We start from the raw sequence: 6,994 nt of genomic DNA, 5'->3' as shown, positions 1-6,994 counted from the left end.
TTAATCTAACTAAAGAAGTCAAAGATCTTTTCAAGGAAAATTACAGTACTCTTAAAAAAGAGATCCTAGAGGATTTCAGAAAATAGAAAGATATTCCATGCTCCTGGATAGGAAGAACCAACATTGTGAAGAGGGCCATACTCCCACAATTGCTGTACAGATTTAATGCAATCCATATCAGACTACCACCAACATACCTCACAGACCTAGAGAAATCATTCCTAAAATTTATCTGGAACTGGAAAAGACCTAGAATACCAAAGGCAATTCTAGGCAATAAAGACAAGGCAGGAGGCATTACAATTACTGGCTTGAAACTATCCTACAAGCTCTGTAATAAAATCAGCAAGATACCAGCATCAAAATAGACCTTAGGATTAATGGAATAGATTAGATGATGCTGAAGCCCCTATGAACACACTCAGCCACCTTGTCTTTGACAAAAAGGCCAAACATACTCACTGGAAGAAAGATAGCCTCTTTAACAAATGGCGCTGGAAAAACTGGCTCTCTACATGCCGAAAACTCAAACTTGACCCAGGTCTATCACCATGCACTAAACTAAAGTCAAAATGGGTTAAAGATCTAAACATTAAAGCAGAGACACTAAACATCCTGGAAGGGAAAGTAGGAGGAGCTCTTCAAAACATAGGGGTAGGCAAGGAGTTCATGGACAGAAATCAATTCGTACAGGAAACAGTTGAAAGAATTAACAACTGGGACCTGTTCTTACTGAGAAGTTTTTTCACGTCAAAAGAAATTACCAAGAAAGTGAAGAGGCAACACACAAATTTGGAAAAAAAACATGACAAATAAGTACTCAGACAAAGGTCTGCTCTCTAGAATCTATAAAGAACTGAAATGCACTAGGGCCCCAAAATTTAAAGACCCAATCCAGAAATGGGCATCCGAGATGAACACACACTTCTCAGAGGAAGAAATTAAAGAAGAGAATGAATATATGAAAAAATGCTCCACATCACTCGTCATTTTTGAAATGCAAATTAAAACCACATTGAGATATCATCTCACCCCAGAAAGAATGGCTATCATAAAGAAATTACCCAACAACAAATGTTGGAGAGGCTGTGGGGAAAAGGAACCCTTCTCCACTGCTAGTGGGAATTCAGACTGGTGCAACCATTATGGAAATCAGTATGGAGACTCCTTAGAAAAGTTGGACTGGAAATCCCCTTTAAACCAGCTATTCCTCTACTGAGAATTTTACCAGAGGATCTGAAAACATCATATCATAGTGATATATGTGTGCCTATGTTTATAGCAGCACAAATTTGTGATAGCGAAATCTTGGAAACAACCAAGATGCCCATCACCTGAGGAATGGTTGAAAATGATGTTGTATTTTTACACAATGGAGTATTATTCAGCTTTTAAGAATGATAAACTCCAAGCCTTTATATTGAAGTGGATGCCACTTGAACATATACTCATAAGTGAAATAAACCAGGCACACATGGTTAAATATCATATAGTCTCCCTAGTATAAGAACTCAAAAGAAGGAATACAAATAGAAAGATATAATACAAGTAAAAGGAAAGCAGGATCTGAAGGACTAGCTAATCAAGAGAGGGAAAGGAGAAGAGCTAGGAAACATGACAACATCAAGCCATACAGTTATATGTAGAAGATTAGGAAGGTAATGATCCTGAGAATCTTCAGAAGATTTTTTAACTTCGTAGTTAATTGGAAAGATTATCACCCTGACTAACTATATATACTGATACCTGTGAAGTAAGGTACTGCACTGCAGATGGTAATCTGTAATAGTAGTTTCATGCTTGGAGAGCCTGTCATTCTGGTCTTCTGAATATGGGCTGCTTTCATGACATGCCAGTTGCTCCTATGATGTCTCACGGGTAGGTGGTTGTTCAAGAAGAAGGGGGTCATGAAGGAAAGCAAGAGAGAGGAAAAGGAAAATTGTGGGACTGTCCTGCTTCAAGGTTGTATATGGTGAGATTTTTGGACCAATGTGCAAACATGAGAATTATATAATTCTTTATGCCTAGTTTTAAAATATATTCTAATTTTTAAATGTTTTTTATCATATTCTATAGGGACTTAAAGTTCAACATATCAATACTTCATGAAAAATACTTATTCCATATTATGCCTAAGATGTTTGATATGCAGACAAATAGTGAGGTTAAGTTTAACAGCCTAAGTTGATTGAAAATAACAATAAGCTTGTCTTCTGGATTGTTAACAACCTAAGTTTTTGGACCAAAATTAGAGAAAAAGAAGGGCTGCAAGGAAAGCCAACATTTTTGTCCTTGCCTTCTAAGGTCGATTAAGTCTCAGGACATATGAGAACTTGTACTGTAACATCATGTAACTCGGTAGTGTCCCAAATTTTCTGATCAAGGAGATTATGGAGCCAAAGAGGAAAGTGATTGATGATGTAGAGTGTGCCTAAGGAGAGTCACATGGAGAGAAAACATTCTCTCAGGCTTTTAAAGAGAGCACATTGTTCAAACAATGGCCATGACTCATCCACATGGCTGACACTGACAAAGGTTCTACAATCTGAGGTACAGGATCTCAGGATAATTCCTCAGGGGATTTGACTCCCCTTATCAGATCCAAAAGCTACATCTCTTGTTGCATAGGTCCTGCTTTACGTTGGTCTTAACCATCCAGTAGAAAAGTATAAAAACGAAATATAAGAAGTAAAGCCATGCTGTTATGTAGAACTGTTGGGGACTTGGGTCAACAATTTCTGACATTGCCAGTTAAGCAGAAGACCCAATACTATTATGGGATACTGGACTTTTTTAGAATATTTTGCTGAGTTTACACACCTATAATATTCAAATAACGGAACTTAACAAAAAAAAAAAGGGTATACAGATGAATGTCCATTTTGTATCTGTGTATTCAAAGTGGTTAGGATAGATATATAGTTACATTCTCTTAATGAATAGAATGATTTGTTCTAATGGTGTTTTTCAATAGGATATCAAGTCCCCATCTTGTACAGCAATTAACCACTAAGAAGAATGTATGCAGTGTGTTAATTATTGAAACTGTTCTACCGATTTGATTTGAAACTGTCTCATTGCTATTCGTTTATCAATAAAATTATGTAAAAAAAAAGAAAAAAGAAACCAGAAAAAAACCATAAATACATGGAAATTAAACAACACCCTACTCAGCAACCAATGGGTCAGAGATGAAGTTATACAAGAAACTGAACAATATCTACAATTCAGTGAAAATTGAAGCACAACTTATCAGAATTGGATGTGATGAAAGCAGTTCTTAGAGGGAAATTTATAGCTGTGAACTCACATATTAGGAAAACAGAAGTGAACAAACAAACACACTAATGTTACTCCTCCAACATCTAGCAAAGGAAGAGGAAACCAAACCCTAAGCCCAAAGATATGAATAAATCATTTTTTATGAATTTTATTGAGAAAAAAATTGCAATGAGACAGCTTCAAAACAGGTTGGTAGGAGAGTTACAACAGTTAATACATTGCATATTGTTGTCTTTGTTGTCTTTGTAGTAATCATTCTTAGCACAAGATGAAGACATGATATCCTGCCCAAACACTATTAGTACAAATCTTTCTTCTTATTGAATTAAGAGAAAGTAGCTATATATCTATCCTAACTATTTTGTATATACATATGTAAAATTGTTCTTCATTTATATCTCCTTTTTTCTTTAGTTTTGTCAGAAGTGGGTATTCCATTGCCATTCAAATATTGTAGGTGCATGAATTCAGCAAAATATTCCAATATAGTCCAGTAGTCCACAATATAGTGGGTCATCCACAGGAGTGGCAATGCCCAAATCTGTTGACTTGAGCCTTCCACCGCTTAGCATATTAACATGGCTTCATTTTTTGTACGTCATTTCTACACTTCTGCTGGATGGTTAAGACCAAGTTAAAGCAAGACCTTTACACACAAGATGGGTAAGCCAATGATCCTGAAAACTATCAGCAAATTGATGAAACTAGCAGTTATTTGGTTGGATTCTCCCCCTGACTAACTATATATGCTGATACCTGTGAACTCAACAACTGAAACAAAGATAGCAATGTGTAATAATGGGGTGATACTTGGAATGCTTGTCATTCAGGTCTTTTAAATACGTACTGCTTGTCATGACATACCAATTATGGCCAGACTGTATCTCAAGTAAATGTTTATTTTAAAAAATGAAGGGTAATTAGTGAAAAATAGAGATAAGAAAAAAATGTCACAGGACAGTCCTGCTACAATGATGTATTGGGTTAGATTTCTAAGTTTCTATGTAAAAATATGTAACTGTTTATTCATATTTTTAAATATTTTTTAACTTTTTAAATTCCTTTTCCATATTCTGTAGAGACTTAAAGTTTAACATATCAATACTTGATGGAAAATACATGTTCCATTTGATGCCCAAGATGATTGATATCCAGGCAGATAGTGAATTTAAACCCAACTGCATATGTTATAGGACAATAAGCTTCTCTTCTCAAGGGTTAACAACCTAAGTTTACAGACCAAAAATTAGAGGAAAAAAAAGGGCTGCAAGGACAGCCAACATTTCGACCTTAGCCTTTCAAGGTCAGTGAGGACTCAGGACATAAGAGAACCTATACTGTAACATCGTTTAATTCAATGTGTCCAAAATTTTCTGATCAAGAAGATTATGGAGCCACAGATGAATGTGATCAACGAAGTAGAGTGTGACTAAGGAGAGTCACATGGAAGAAATCATAAAGATTGGAGCAGAAATTAATTCAATCAAGATAAAGAAAACAATTCAAATAATTAACAAATCAAAAACCTGGTTCTTTGAAAGATTAAATAAAATTGATAAGCCCCTAGCTAACCTCATCAAAAAGAGGAAAGAAAAAATTTAAATACAAGCAATACAGAATGCAAAGGGTGTATTTACCACAGACCCAGTGAAAATTCAGAAGATTATAGATAGCTACTTTGCATCTTTACTCTCAATCAATAGAAAGCAAAAATGAAATGAACAGATTTTTAGAAAGGTACAAATTACCAAAACTGAATCAAGAAGATATAAGACTCTTTTTTTTTCTTTTAACTGTTTGTGAAAGAACACATTTTATTGGGAAGCAGAGAGCAAGCAGCACAGTGACCACAGACAAAGGCCATCCAGTAGGCACCCTATATGTTATACTGGAAAAGTATATGTTATATATGTTATACTGCCATGCTACCGATAAAAACCAACTGTCTCCCACAGGGAACCTTCCCAAATCTCATCCTTCCTTGGGGTTGAACAAAGTCCCACCCACTTGGCTGAAGGAAGCTATGGTTCACTAGAGATACAGCCCCTGGGCGGTACCTTCCTGTTTCTTATAAAGAACATTTTCTTTAGATTTCTTGAAGTCTTCATTTGTTACTTTCATTCTACATTCTCTCAATGCCATCAGACCTATGCCAAAATTGGTGGGTTGGACAACCAAATCCAGGAAAAAAAGGAGTCTATGGAGATTTTTCTCACCCATCCTGAATACTATGAAGAGATGGGTATAAAACCCTCTAAGGGGAGTCATTCTCTATGGTCCACCTGGCACAGGTAAAACCTTGTTAGCCAAAGCAATAGCAAACCAAACTTCAGCCACTTTCTTGAGGATGATTGGCTCTGAACTTATTCAGAAGTATCTGGGCAATGGGCCCAAATTATTTTGAGTTGCTGAAGAACGTGCACCATTCATTGTGTTCACTGATGAAATCAATGCCATTGGGACCAAAAGATATGATTCAAACTCTGAAAGTGAGAGAGAAATTCAGCGAACTATGTTGGAACTGTTGAACCAGTTGGATGGATTTGACTCAAGGAGAGGTGTGAAAATTATCATGGCCATAAAGCGAATAGAAATTTTGGATCCAGGGCTAATCAGACTAAGGCACATTGACAGGAAGATTGAGTTCCCTCTGCCTGACAAAAAGACCAAAAAGTGCATCTTTCAGATTCACACCGTAGGATGATGCTGGCCGATGATGTAACCTCTAACGACATGATCATGGCAAAGAATGATCTCTCTGGTGCTCATATCAAGGCAATCTATACAGAATCTGGTCTGATGGGATTGAGAGAATGTAGAAGAGCTCTCAATAACCCAATAACAGCGAGTGAAATATGAAAAGTAGTAAAAAGTCTACAGATAAAAGAAAGTTCAGGTCCTGATGGATTCACAGCTGAATTCTACAAGAAATTTACAGAAGATATAATCCCAATACACCTCAGACTTTTCAGTGAATTGAAAAGGAAGCAATCCTCCAAAATCGTTGCTGTTGGGAAGTATTATATTGATACCAAAACCAAGGAAAGACACAACTAACAAAGAGAACCACAGGCCAATCTCCCTCATGAACATAGATGCAAATATCCTCAGCAAAATTCTAGCAAATAGAATATAGCAAATCATCAAGAAGATTATACAGCATGACCAGGTAGGATTCATCCCAGGTATGCAAGGATGATTCAATATACGCAAATCTATAAATGTGATACACTATATCAATAGAGCCAATCCAAAAACCTCATGATCATCTCAATCGATGTAAAAAGGGCTTTTTAAAAAGTCCAACATTCATTCATCTTCAAAGTCCTACAGAAAATTAGAATAGTTGGACTCTATTTCAAACTGATAAAGGCCATCTATGACAATCCGATGGCCAACAAAATTCTAAATGGGGAAAAACTGAAATCTTTTACTCTCAGATCAGGTACAGACAAGGATGTCCTTTATCACCACTGCTATTCAATATAGTTCTGGAATCTTTAGCTAGAGTCATTGTACAACAGAGAGAAATAAAAGAAATAAGAATAGGAAAAGAAGAAGTCAAACTATCACTATTTGGAGATGAAATGATACTCTACTTGGAAGACCTAAAAAACTCCACAAAGAAGCTCCTTGAATTAAAAAACAAACTTGGTAGCATAGCAGGATATAAAGCCAACACGCAAAGTCAATAGCATTCCTCTACATATCA

At 36.1% G+C, this 6,994-nt stretch overlaps 1 pseudogene; it reads left to right on the top strand.

Moving 5' to 3' along the window:
* Positions 1 to 6,141, top strand: part of LOC111815438 — an 18,254-nt pseudogene extending 12,113 nt beyond the window's left edge.
* Positions 6,142 to 6,994: the final 853 nt, after the last annotated feature.

Source organism: Octodon degus, unplaced genomic scaffold (assembly GCF_000260255.1).
Source record: "Octodon degus isolate 3935 unplaced genomic scaffold, OctDeg1.0 scaffold00016, whole genome shotgun sequence".
Classification (NCBI taxonomy): domain Eukaryota; kingdom Metazoa; phylum Chordata; class Mammalia; order Rodentia; family Octodontidae; genus Octodon; species Octodon degus.
This window is presented reverse-complemented; position numbering and strand designations above follow the sequence as displayed.